The 14,094-nt window shown below is 47.2% G+C and overlaps 1 protein-coding gene across 2 annotated transcripts in view; it reads left to right on the forward strand.

Moving 5' to 3' along the window:
- The window catches only part of UNC13D (unc-13 homolog D), a 2,023,528-nt gene that overhangs the window by 566,160 nt on the left and 1,443,274 nt on the right, over nt 1-14,094 (forward strand). The window lies entirely within an intron of this gene.

The raw sequence follows: 14,094 nt of genomic DNA on the forward strand, positions 1-14,094 counted from the left end.
CTCTTTTGAGGTCATCTGATTGTACCTGATTAACTTGATGTAACTTGAAGCAATAAACCTGATGAACTGTACTACACAGCGTATTATTATGGAACCTGCTTCACAACACTGCTGATTGCGAAACTGCTAAACACGTATGACTGGAAAGAGTCAAAACTAGGGTATGCAGAAAAAATGATAAAACCCTGGCTGCAGGCATGCTGAGCATTTCATGTGTGCCTCTAATAATGAACACAGCTAGAAGAAATACAAAAAATGTTAAATTCATCCAAATCAAAAATCTATGCGGTATGTAACCCCCACTACAATGATTTATAAAGCATACTTGTAGAATAGTTATACATTTTTTGGTAAAGCAAATATGTTATACCGATATAAACGTTTTGTCAACACAGAAGAAACTGTGCTCAAAATGTTAAGACATATATGGATGAGTGGAGCATGTGGTCTGTACAAAAACAATGTCAACATCAAAATTCTGTAATGGGAAGGGGGCCACCAGGGGGCGCAGGCAAGATTGCTGCCTGATCTATCTGCTCCCCACACGGCCTTGGGATAACTGCAGAGAAATATAAAAGAAAAGAACACTACCCTCATCAAACTAGGATAAATGGCCGTTGGAACTCCCAAGGACCCAGGCGACACTCTCCCGAGCCTCGGAGGTGCTCTAGAACCAGAGATATTTGACTTGGAGTGTTTGCGCTCCCCCCCCCTTCCAGGCCGGCGTCGCAAGCAGGCTGGAGACATGGAGCTACGCTCCACCCTGCAGCGGGCATGCCCCCGCGCCGCAGCCAGCTAGCTGACCCTGCGCTCTGTGGACGTGCCGGCAACTCCAGCGGAGGAATCGGAAATCCCTCGGGGACCCGGACCGTGTTCTCCCTGGACCACACAGCCCGCCCACTTCCCGCAACCGGTGTAGCGCGGAGGAGAGGGACTACGAGGCGGAGCGGCCGGTGGCGCGCCCGGGCTCTGACAGCCGGATGCCCCCGCTGAAGTCGCTTTGCCCCCCGGGCACCCACCGGCAATTTCTTTCATCAGCTCGGGCCGTCGCGGGAGCACGCCCGAGCCCCCCCTCCTCTTCCCTCCCCCAGCCTGGAGCCCCAGCGGCAATGAGCGCCCCAAAGGAGTCCCCCTGAGCAATCATAAAGGCGCGGCTGCCTGGAGCTGCCTCTACACAGGCCTGGACTGACGCGGGCACGCGCCTTGGCCCCCCCCGACTCACTGAAGGCCCCCTACATGGCATATCACCTGGAGGATCGCAAAGTCCTCTGAGCCACCATAAAGGCGCGGCTGCCTGGGACGGCCTCTTCACAGGCCCGGGCCGATGCGGGAGCGTGCCTCGGCCCCTTTTGATCTACTAAAGGCCCCTCACAGGGCGAACCACTTAGAGGTCACCACCCAGGGAAATAGGACCTGCCGGAATCAACCCTCCCTAGTGAAGGCGAACACACCATACTCCCACGAGATAACTCCACGCTGCATTATCCCGCCTCCCCTCCTGGTATACAGTCCCAGTCCATTACATGGCCTGCCAGACTCAAGCGAAGGCTCCAAGTGCTGCTACCCTGGTGACCCCACAGCGGATCCTCTGGCCCCCCGGGGGCTTAACCGTGAGTACAAACAACCAACAGGGGTGGGGGCCTAGTCCACCCCACCCCCAGGCTCCTGTCCCCCCCTTTACCATACTTGGGGGCCACTGTCAGGGGAGTACCAAAACAAAAAGAGACTTCCGACATCGCACTTGGAGATACAAACAGATAACTCCCCAAAGCTCTAAATGGACCAACATCGAAGGCACCAGAGTACCCCCCAGGTATAGAGGCAAACTTAAAGATAAGAAGGAGCAAGGTACACTGGCAATTTTAAAGCAGGGCCCTGAGCCACGTGGGAGCCCTCCACAAGTGAAACAAACCAAGAGGACTTGCCTGTTACGTAACACCACACACGAGCTGAGGCAGAGGGAAAGGAATAAGCTCTCGCTCCCGGGAGACACCACTGGGGACACCAAGAAATTACAGAGACCAAGGGGCAGAAACACCTCATGAGTTGGAAAGAAACTCTAGCAAAATACCAATTCACACCTGGCGATCTAGCGATGGAAACTGGCGTCTCATCCACACCGGCCCCTGATATGAACAGTATGCAGAAGAACATCCAGATGATCCTAGATGAAATCAGAGGTATGAGAACGGACATGGGTGCCAAGTTAGCCGACCTCACTGCCAAACTTGAGGACCGAATGGAGGGGGTGGAAAACAATCAGGCGTCCACTGACCTTCTGGAAACGCAGATGGAGGCAAGGTTCAGGGAGATGCAGAGACGGGAGAGGGAGCTTTGTCTCAAAGTGGATGATATGGAAAATCGCGAACGGAGAAGTAACCTGCGGATCTTCTGCTTGACGGAGGTGGAGGGGGAGACCCAGGCTGGTCTGAAGGGCAAGGTGCAGGAGATCATCAGGATTGTCCTGGGAACCGATTCTGGGGAAACCGTCCTGATCGACAGGGTCCATCGAGCTGGTGGAGGTGGTAGGGGCCCACAATCAGTTCTGGCAAGATTCCATTATTACAGAGACAAAGCAAGGATACTGGAGAGAGCGAGGACTCTAAGAGACATACACTACGATAATTCCAGGGTGGCAATCTAGCAAGACCTGTCCGCCCTCATGCTGCAAATGAGGAAAAAATGTGGGGTGATCACCAGATGGCTACAGGAGAAGGGAGTCAGGTACTGCTGGGGACACCCATTTTATTTGGCATTCGAATGGCAAGGCGAGAACCACCAACTTGTGACGGAAGAAGACATCCAAAGAGCCATCGATGAGCTGGTTGGAGAATCCCCAGGAACCTCGGGGAAACAGAACGAGATTGATAGGGACCCGGGCCGGGCCCCGCGAGGCCCTGATCTAGGGAAAAAGAAAAGAAAGATGATGTTATATTCCGCAATACAGTTGCTTACACGGCCCTCGGGGGAGGTGGGGGTAATCGTATGTTGCCTTTGGGTGTTGTGTGTTGGGTGTTGCCACTGTTGGCGAGGTTTATGTTTAATCGACATGACAGAAAGTTTGAGGCCCATCTTATTGAGGGTCGGAGGGGCGTTGGTCTTACCGGAGGGTATCTGTCATTGACCCCCGATGTTGGGGAACCCCTCTCCGCCTCATATTGAAAGTTAATGTACGATGGGTCTCGTGATGTATGGGACGCAATACTAGTTGTTGATGAAGGGAGGGGAGAGTTTGAAAGGGGTCCCACGCAGAGATCTGAATCCCAACCGAACTCGGGAAAAGTTCTTTAACGAAATGATGGAGGGTATGTTCCGTATCACTTAATCTCCCGGGGGCTGGGCAGCGGCCCTGGTGGTTCATTTACTAACCCCGATGTTTGTCGGGCTATGGAGACGAACGCCTTAGGAAACGGGTAAGGGAGACAGGGAACAAGGGAGGGGAGGGAGTAGGGACAAAGGAAACGGGGACACCATACCATGGAATTGGGGCTTAAACATACGGATGATACGGAGGGAACGCACTGAAACTTTACAGGGCAAGGGTAGCAACCACCATGGTTGAAGGGCGAATTGGTACGCTCAATGTTAAGGGCCTAAACTCACAAAACAAGCGATCCCTTTCAAGCAACATGTTCAGCAAACAAAAACTGCTAGTCCTCTTCCTACAAGAAACACACTCTAGGAGGGGTGCGGAGTCGACAATAAAAGGAAAGGAGGTAGGCAGAACCTTCTGGGCCTCGCATAAATCCTCGAAGAAGGAGGGAGTAGGCATTCTCCTTGGTAAATCCCTGCTCCTTACCGACGTTGAGACGAAAAGGGGCTTTGGGGGTAGATTTTTGGGGGTCAAGGACCTATCCCAGTCACGTTGGCTACTTTGTACGCACCCAACGTTGGCCAAATCAAGTTTATCCATAAAGTCCTTAAAGTCATGGACTAGTGGGCGGAGGGAGCTATGATCTTGGGTGGAGATTTTAATCTCATCACAGACCCCCAACTAGACTGGTGGTCTGCCAGAGTGTCGGGCCCTAAAGCCCCACACAATCTTCTCCCCCCCTCATCAAACATATACCAGAATTGACTTATTATTGATATCGAAGGAGGGAGGAGTGGAGGTTGGAAACCCCACAGTTGAATCAGTGACCTGTCGGACCATGAACTCCTGGTCATAGAATGGCAATTGCAATACACCCCGAAGTCATACAGGTGGCGATGTAACAACACCCTCATGAGGGACCAGGTGTTTAGGGAATTCCTACGGAAAGAAATCGAAGCTTTCTTTGTAACAAACGATACAGGGGGGATCCCAATGGCTACAGTTTGGGAAGCGGCAAAGGCCACCTTCAGGGGTCTCCTTATTGCGGAGGGCTCGAGTAAGAAACGGGAGAGAGCGCTAATAGAATCCAAACTCTGTGAAGACCTACGGGTCATGAGGGCACAGCTCACAAAAGGTAATGTAGACCGCGAACACCTCGTGAGCGTAATGAGAGATAAGAGACAAGCCTTACACACAATCTTAATTGGTGAGGTGGTCAAAAAAATGAGATACACAAAGCAGCAATATTATGAAAAGGGAGACATGGTTGGAACCCTCCTGGCACATAGGTTGAGGGGAAATAGGGCGGGTAGACAGATAGAGAAGGTCAGGGATGGGCCAGGTAACATCCAGATAACAACCAAGCACATAGCCGAATCCTTTGCAAGCTTTTATAAAGTACTCTACACTAAACAAGATGGCGAATCACTAGACGATATTCGGAGATATATCGAGGACCTTCCCCTACCTAAGCTCACAGACTTGGAAAGGGAAGCACTGGAAAGGGATATAACAGAGGAAGAGGTGGAGGGGGCCATTAAAAGACTGAAAGTAGGCAAGACCCCGGGGGGGATGGATACACAGCCGACTTTTACAAACAATTCCAACCAGTGCTGATACAACCGCTGACCAAACACTTTAATCAAATTAAAACCTCAGAAACCATCCCACCGACATTCCTACAGGCCATGATCACAGTAATTCCCAAGCCCGGCAAGGACCCGGTGGAGTGCGGTTCGTATAGGCCCATCTCGCTCCTGAACACGGACGCAAAGATCTACACCAGGATCCTGGCAACACGCCTAGAAAAATGTCTCCCCCGACTGATCCACCCTGATCAAGTTGGTTTTGTAATGAACAGACAGGGGGCTGACAGTATGCGCAAAACCCTACATATATATATATAAGGAGTGAGAACGGAGGGTGCTCTTCTCCTGTCCCTAGACACAGAAAAGGCATTCAACAGGGTAAACTGGGCCTTCATGGAGGGTGTTTTATCGTCTTTGGGGATGGGACCTAAATGGTGTGGTTTGATGACAGCTCTATACTCCCACCCCTCAGCAAAAGTTGTAGTGAACGGGGGCGAATCTGAAGCCCTTCCATTGGAAAGGGGCACAAGACAGGGGTGCCCACTATCCCCCCTCATATGTGCGTTGGTAATGGAGCCCTGGGCCATAGCGATCAGGGGAAATGACAAGATCCAGGGCATCAAAATGGGAGAAACCGACCATAAAATAACCCTGTTTGCCGACGATGTCCTATTATATCTCTCTAACCCATCCCAATCAGTTCCTGAGGTGCTGAATAGCTTAGAGCAATATGGGACCCTTGCAGGCTACAGGGTAAACCTAGAGAAATGAGTCGCATTCCCAGCAGGCCAACTCAATGACATAGAGAGGCAATATATTGAGGGCCTCCCATTTTGTAAACAACCCGAGGGATTTTGTCACCTGGGGATTCAGATACCATCAGACCTAGCAGATCTTTTTAAGGCAAACTACCCTCCCCTCTGGTCGGCGATCAAACAAGACCTTGAGCATTGGACGAAATCCGGCCTCTCATGGATGGCGTGCCTTAACTCCATTAAGATGGAGATCCTCCCTAAATTCCTATAACTGTTTCAAATGCTGCCAACCCAGATACCGAAGCCGTTCCTCCTAGAGATCAAGCGGACCCTTCTCCGCTACCTTTGGGCTGGCAAATCTCATAGAATTGCCTACGACACCCTGATAAGGCCCAAAGACGAGGGTGGAGTTCACTTTCCAGACTTAGACACATACTATAAGGCATCACAGTTGCCAATTCTGGTAGACCACCTGGTGATGGGCCCGAAGAAACAGTGGGTAGGCTTAGACAACTTACTTTTCTCCTCGGTCACACTAGACGAATGGTTATGGGTCCCCAAGGCACGTATCCCGAAGAGAGTTCTGAAGCACCCAGTTTTTGGGGTGTTATGGTCTATATGGAAAGAGGGGGGTTACCTCAGGTGGCTCAAAACATGGCCCTCGCCCCTGAGCTGCATCTGGGCTCCCCCACTCTGGGAGGGGATCAATGAGCCATTAGCCTTCCAACGATGGTATGAGGCAGGCCTCTGTAGAGTCGGACAACTCGGGAGGGAGGGGGTGTTTATATCTTTGGGAGATTTGAAGGACACCCTGGGCCTCCCCAACCTCTCTCTCTTTCAATACCTGCAACTGAAGGGTGCCCTTACTGAGAGCAGATGGGGAGATACTCTTAGGAGAGATCTAACAGACTTTGAGAAATTTCTTATCACATACAAAGGGACCAAAGGGGTGATATCACGGCTCTACGGCTTTTTGCTGTTTTCCACTCCACGGGAACCCCCATCCTCCCAGGTACGATGGGAAAAAGATCTAGGCACACCCATAACCGAAAAAAGATGGACCAAGATATGTAGACAGGCCAATCGCTCCACAGCTGCGCCCCAATACCGCCATCAGGCCCTTAAGCTGATCCACAGATGACACTACCCCCCACAGGGGATAGCCAGAATGAGAAAGGGCTACGATCCACACTGCTGGAATTGTCACATTGAAAAGGGGGACTATGTACATATGTGGTGGAAGTGTCAAGTGGTACAAACCTACTGGAATGAAGTCCTGTCTTGATAAAGGAGGTGGATGGTATTGAAAGAACTCTATCCCCTTGGCTAATGTTGTTTGGCATTGAGGTGGAGGGGGTCCGAAGGTGAAACACGATCACATGCTGCATGTTATGCTAGTTCACCCCAACCCCCGGGGGAGGGAGAGTGGGTTTCCCCAAGAAACATCTTGGACGGACCCATAGATCTGAACATTGATGTCTAGACAACCCCCCCACCCCCTGAGTGTTGAGGGATCTGTTAGAAAAGGAGATGCTGTCCCTACATGTTGGTCCTTACATTTTGAGCGCCCCCGACCTTTTTTATGACTACCTTATGCTCGCGACATGTCTTTGTGAGATAATGTGTTGGACCCTGCTGTTATTATCATCCATCGAACCATGGTGTGGAAGGGGGAGAGGGGAGGGAGCCGGAGGAAGGGGGGGGAAAAGTTGCGATTGTTTTTTCATTCATTTTGCTGGTTGTATCATTGCATTATTTATGTCATAACCACAAAAACTTTAATAAAAATCAAATTTCCCCCCCAAAATAATTCTGTAATGCCTCATCCTCCCCGTGCATCGTAGAACTGTTGCTCAGGAGAATCCCAGGTTGCGTCCAACTGCACATGATGATGGAAAATGGTGTTACCCACGTCCACAGTAGCAGCACAGTTTCTCCAAGGGAAAACCTTGAGCCATGCACCTACATGTCGGCTTATATTCTATTGGTCCACTTGATTCAGACATCCTGATTACTATGGCCACGGTGCCCTTGCATTATTATCATATGGGAATGCAAAATGTGTCCAATTGTTGCTCTTCATAGGTATGAGCTAGAAGCCTATAGCACCTTGAGGCCTCAGTCGCCACATCCTTAATATGGCAAATAAGGGCAGCATAGCAATAGATCTCAGCATCAATGCCCTCACTCTCATGCAGCCCGCGTCCAGGGAGACTGAAGCAAGGGCAAATAACCTGGCTAGTATACACAGTAATGGGAGCCCCTCTGTCAGACTAACGCTGCCAAATCGTATTCATCCTTAGGTGCACTGTCAGGCCAGTTACAGTGTCAAAAGGGTGGGCTTAACAAATCAGGCGTGTAAAACAATGCTGTGTGCAGGAAAACAGGCTATGTTAGAAATGCCAAAGTGGCAGCCTGTTTTAGACCATCTTATCTCATCAACAAATGTTTCAGAGGCATGGTCATAAGTACAAAAGCAAGCCGTCTGTTCATTATTAGGTTACAGATTACAGTTCAGTTAAGTATAAAAGAAGGAGCCCACAAAAACCATGAATTCATCCGCCAACCAGGAACACTCTGTCATTTGTGGACCATTCACTCAAGGTCCCATGCAAAAGAGCATTCCTGTTATTTCTCTCACACATGAAAATCATGGTACTGCAGGACCATTGCCAAATTCGTAAGAGATCCTCCTAATATTCTGTTGTCTGCAAGTCAAGATGATTCTCGAGAGCGAAAACGTGAAACTGGAAGTGATGTCATTGCCTCATTGAATGGGATTCTGGGAGCACTCAGATCAACAGCCAACATTTAAAGAGGCAGAATACTTTTGTTGTACTGAGGACTCATGTGTGCAATTTTCTTTTCCTTTGGTTTTATTAATTTTTGTTAACATCCTTATTATATGGATCCAGGGATCCAATTAGTTAGGCTAATATCATCCAAAAGTGATTCGCCTTTTAGCTCTCAAACTGCTATGCTAAATATTTATTGGAACCCGACTGCCATCTCTGATGCAACATTTCTGAAACATGCTGAACAAATGTTAGACCTGACTGCCCTGGATGGTCAATCATCCCTAACTATAATAGTGGGAGATCTTAATATCAACTGTTTGCCCACTCAAGTAAAACCTCTTACATCATGAGCAGCCAAATGGGTCGCATTGATGAAACTCTGAGACTTAACAATTTTGAATGGGACAGTAGCGGGTGATGTCCTGCCTGTCCCTACATGGGAAAGAGTGTTGTCGCAGGCCATTTTGGACTATGTTTTCATCTCGACGCATGCCATAAACCGAGTGACATCTTTTAGGGTCATTCCCAATAATTGCAGCGATCATAAAATCTTGGAGATAAAATGGAGTTGTCCAATGTCCAAATCACGTGACTTCTATAAGTTCCCAGTCACGCTTAATAAAGGAAGAAACAGAATCAAGTGGTCGAAACCTAGACTTAAAACACCGAAGGGCCAGCCAAATGCCCATCACAAACAATCGACTCAGACCTGTCTCGAATACACAGACACGCTCGACTAGATTACTGAAATTGCCAGTAAGAGTAGTCATCCGGTCTTTATACACAAGCATCAGTATGATCCGTCCATTAAAGCCCTTAAGGCTGAGATGCGCAAAAAGCTCAAAACATACTCTTTGCTGAATCATACGAAAGGCAAAGTAAATGCTTGCACATGCTATAGAAAAGCAATAAAGCAGCTGAAAGTTAACCAAAGGCAACAAGATGGAGAAGCCATGTTAGCTGCTATTGCTTGCAAATCTATGGCACAAATTTAGGATTTATTTGAAAAGGCTCCCACTTGTGCAGACTCGGCAGTGGTGGTCAGTGCGGTGAGCGAACAGACATGGATAATTAATTTCTCCATGCTATTTTCCAAACCGAAAGAGCTACTACCAGATGCAGTTATTATCACACCAAATGTCTCTGCTCTCAGTTTTGACCGTTAAGATATTTTAATGTTTATTAATGAACTGTGTTCATCACGAGCTCCAGGACCTGGTGGTTTAACAAATTGGGCTCTCAAGAGTTACCCGAATGAATGGGAATTCTTGAAATTATTTTTAGCAATATTATTAAAACTGGGGTTATTCCAAAATCCTGGAAAAAATCAATCATTATACCAATCTTTAAGAAAGGTAACCGTCATGATCCATTAAACTATAGACCTATAGCACTCCTGGATATTCCAGGAAAGATTTTTGCCAGGTTGATTTTAAAAGAGCTTATCGAATGGATTCAAGCTGAGAAGCTTTTTTACATGAACCAGTCAGGTTTCGTAAAAGGAGTAGGGACCTCGTTAAACTTGATGTTTCTATCTGCCATCAAAAAACAGGTGATTTAATCGAAGCAACCTATTTTCTTAGCTTTATAGATTTTAGGCAAGCGTTTGACTCTGTGTCGTGCAAGCTTTTATGGTCGAAATTATTGGAAGCACATTGTCCCCCTCATATTTTTTATTTAATATATAAATTCTATACTGACACATTGATCCAGCTAAAATTAACCAAAGATGGACTGTTAACCAAACCTATTGAAAACTTTTCTGGTCTAAAACAAGGTTGTATTTTAGCTTCAACGCTTTTTTAACTTTTATATTGAAGATATGAATGCCTTTTTAGAGAATATTCGATCCTTTCCTCCCAAAATTGAACAATGTAGAATTGAGTGGTTATTTTATGCTGGCAACCTTGTTTTAATTGACCAGACGCCGATAGGCCTCCAAAGAAAGTTAGATGCTCTGGATAAATATACCAAAGCTAATGGTCGCTTTATAAACGTGGCAAAATCTAATGCTATGATACTGTTACCGAGAGCCCGCAAAGCAAAATTAAATTGGACTTTTGTCAAAGCTCCTTTGGAGATCCTGAACAAATATACATATTCAGGGCATATTGTCAGTAATCTGAACTCCCATGTAGAAATGCCCTCAAAGCAAAAGTATGCACTTTAGCATCCCATGGCAACCTAATTCAGAAGCGACTTGGTAAATTTTCATTTCTGCCGACTGTACATTTTTATAAGCAGAATGTAGTGCCGGTTTTAGCATACAGAGCGCAGGCAAAACATCCAGAATATCACCGTAACTGGGTTGCGCTAGAGGGCATGTATTGGAAAACATTTTTGTGTCTTCCCCAGAGTATTCCCATTGTTCGCTATGAATTGGGCTTGGTTTCTCTAATGACAGCGATTGCTTGGCAAGCTCTTTCTCTGCTTAGGAAATGTTTAATGGTAGGTTGTAACTGTTAGGGAGAATTCTCTTATAAGGCTGATTTCCCAAACCTAGTGAGTCCCCCAGCAGCTTTGCTGGATTTTTGGGGTTTGTTTTTTTCTCCTGCTAAGAGTGAGACTCTTTTACTCCCACTCTTAGGCATGATTTGAGATATGTCTTTGACTTGTTATGTGCTTATGGGCTATGGGGTTTCTTTTTACTCCATAGGGTATCATCTGTTTTTCTGTATGTGTGGTGCACAGCACCCTCAATGCAGTACCACCCCCAAACATAGACTCCATACCCTGGGACTGACTACTGTATCCCAGGGCATGTAAAGTCACCATTGGCTTTACTAGTCCAAAATTGTGAACAGAACCAGTACAACCCATCATATTGTGGAAGTACTGGTAAGGGGTAATTCGATTACCACTGGGTCTGTTTTCAAGGGGGCACTGTTCAGTCCCCCCTTGTCGAGTTTCTGGCTGGTGGCAGTGGTTACCACGCAAAATATTCCTTTGGAATATTTCCTATGGGATTTTCCCATTGATTTTAAACGCACCACTTTTTGGTGCACTGTTAAAGATACTGCTGATTTATTTATTTAATATTAAATCAACGGTTGGGTCTTTTTGCCAGAACTCTTTTCTAAAATGGCGTTTGTGTCTGTCTCTGTAACTCTGACCAAGGTCGAGCCCTTTTTTCCACTTTTTGGCGGGCTTCTCCACAGAAGCCCTCCAAATGGTGCCACTCTGTCTGGGTTCCACAGGAGAGGTGGAGGGGGGAATTGGCACCCTGGACTACATTGCCTCGGCAACCCAAGTCACACTCTACTCTGATTGGCCCAGTGGTGAGCCGCCCGGCTCACCTCTTAGCATGTGTGATTGACAGCTAGGCTGATGAATGGGGGTCTTTCTGCATAAAAGCAGGGCCTTTGGGACTGGAACTTCAGAAGTCGCCACAGGACCTAAGAATCCAAAGAGGGAAGAAGCTGAGCCATCTGCAACGATGATACCACCGGTGAATCCCTGCTGCAACGAACTCACCACTTTCCCAACGACAAGAGAAGATCTTCTGCTGGACGAGTCTTCTTCCTTTGAGCTGGTGGGACCAACCAGTTTGCCACTTTCGCCTTCCAAAGACGTCTCTTGGTCGAATCGCCCGTGCCAAGCACCCCGGCGGCCGGATAGCCAAGCTTCACCACTTTGACCGCAAATAAAAGGGCCGTACCTTTTAATCGGGAACTCCGCGGCTGGTTTCATCCCTGAGCAGTGCAACGACTCCACGTTTTCTTCTTCGACGAGACCCTCTCTTCCCCTGGTCGGAACAACGAACTGCCATCACTGCCAGGAACAACTGCCCCCGCTGGAGCTTCCTCTCTCTTTAAGGTACTGTGTCCTGCCTGGCCTCCCTTTCAACGGATTGCTAAAGGTGTCCCGTAAATCCTTGGCTTTCCACACTGGGTTGGCCCCAGACCTTCTAACTTTCCTTCTTGAACTACTCCAAACTTCTTTTCGAACTCTGCAAAGACTTTTAGTACAGCTTAAACTGTGTGATCTTGGGCACATTTCGCTGTGCTCCATTTAAAGTGGGCCTGGCCTATGAACTTTGGCTCTACAGTATAACCTGCCTTTCTCCCCTTGCTCTGAACTCTTAAAAGTGTTGGGAACTGTTTTATTGTTATGCTCTCTTTTTCTCCCCCTTTAACTACATTATCAGAGTGCCATCTTGGTTAAGCGCTCACATCTGTTCTAACAAATAGTAGTGTTAACCCTGACTTGTCTGATAACTATTAGGGGAGGTGTGTATACTTTACCTGACTGTGTTTTAACTTGCTTTTGATTGAGAGTGTTAGTATATGCCATAAAGTGTGGTTTAAATAAATAATTATATACTTTTTATACAAAGCTCTGGTCAGTGTTTGTTTGCTCTACTGTGTTTTGGCCCTATTGTGAATACACTACATACTGCCCTACTCTTCTTGAGAGAAGTCTGACTGCTCAGCCACAGCTACCAGGTAAATCTGGGTGGTGCGGACTGCTACCAATTGGGTTTACTGCTTACTCCTGTAGTCTTAATCTTTTTGCAGTGTTCCCCAAGGGAACTGCACAGGATTCTGCCTAACAGTAACGCCATGACGCTAATGCCCATACTAGCGGCAGCCTTGAATAATCAGAAGTCTAGCCATTTGTATATATAGGAAGTATATCATAAGAACATTATGAACAATGCAAACATTTTGTTGCAGCTGTTAATTGAAGACCCACATAAGGCTAAAAACAAACTATGGGACATGGATTGGCGTACTACTTGGGAAGGTGTAACACATATGCAATATTTCGAGAAGGAGATTTTCAACTAAAATCCAAACATAAAATGGCCCATTATTTAGTCACATTTCCGGACATAAAGTATGCAATAACACTGCTAAGACATCTGCCAAGATGCAAAAGGCGAGATGGTCGAAGTCTGTAGAGATGGACATAAGTTGCAGGTTTTGTAGAGACCCTAATCAAAGGGAGTCATTGAAACATCTAATCATGGAATGCCCTGATTTGACTCTAAAGAGAGAAGAATTCTTCTAAACATTTCTTGGTCAATTCATAACTCTTACGAAAGTTTCAGTGGGGTCAAAAATCTTTGATGCAACTTTATTGCCACTGTCAACTACATCCTTGCACTAAATCCTCATGATGTCACAGTGCTGCATAGATAATTGAATAGTGTGGGCATTGCCAAACATTAAATATGATGGTAACATGTTGTAGGAATCAGGACCCGGACCAGGTGGTTAATTGCTGAAATTGTGCTTTATTTTTGTAACTTAACCAAATGAAATTATAGTCCATTTTTAGTTGCTGAGAGTTACTTCACTTCTCTGGCCGCTTTCCAGGAATATAACCTTCCTTCCTAAGCCTCCTGGGTGTCCGGATAGGCCCACCAGTCGTTCCTTCCCTCTTCGCCCTCTCCGTATGACTAGAAAAGGAAACAACCACGTGTTGATCAGTTCCCAGTCTTTTATGTGTTGTGAGTGACTTGTTTCCCCTCCAATAGGAACCTTTCCCGTCTCTCTTGCTTTCTATTGGCTGATCCTGCCACATCCCGCTTCCTTTAAAGGCTGCCGTCTGGGTCCGTGTTTCCTGATTCTCCCGCCTGCCAGGGGAGTCCCATCCACCTTCCTGTCTGTGCCCCGAGGCCCCTCGCCCTCTGG

Source organism: Ambystoma mexicanum, chromosome 3q, assembly GCF_040938575.1.
Source record: "Ambystoma mexicanum isolate Mex_15411 chromosome 3q, UKY_AmexF1_1, whole genome shotgun sequence".
NCBI lineage: Eukaryota > Metazoa > Chordata > Amphibia > Caudata > Ambystomatidae > Ambystoma > Ambystoma mexicanum.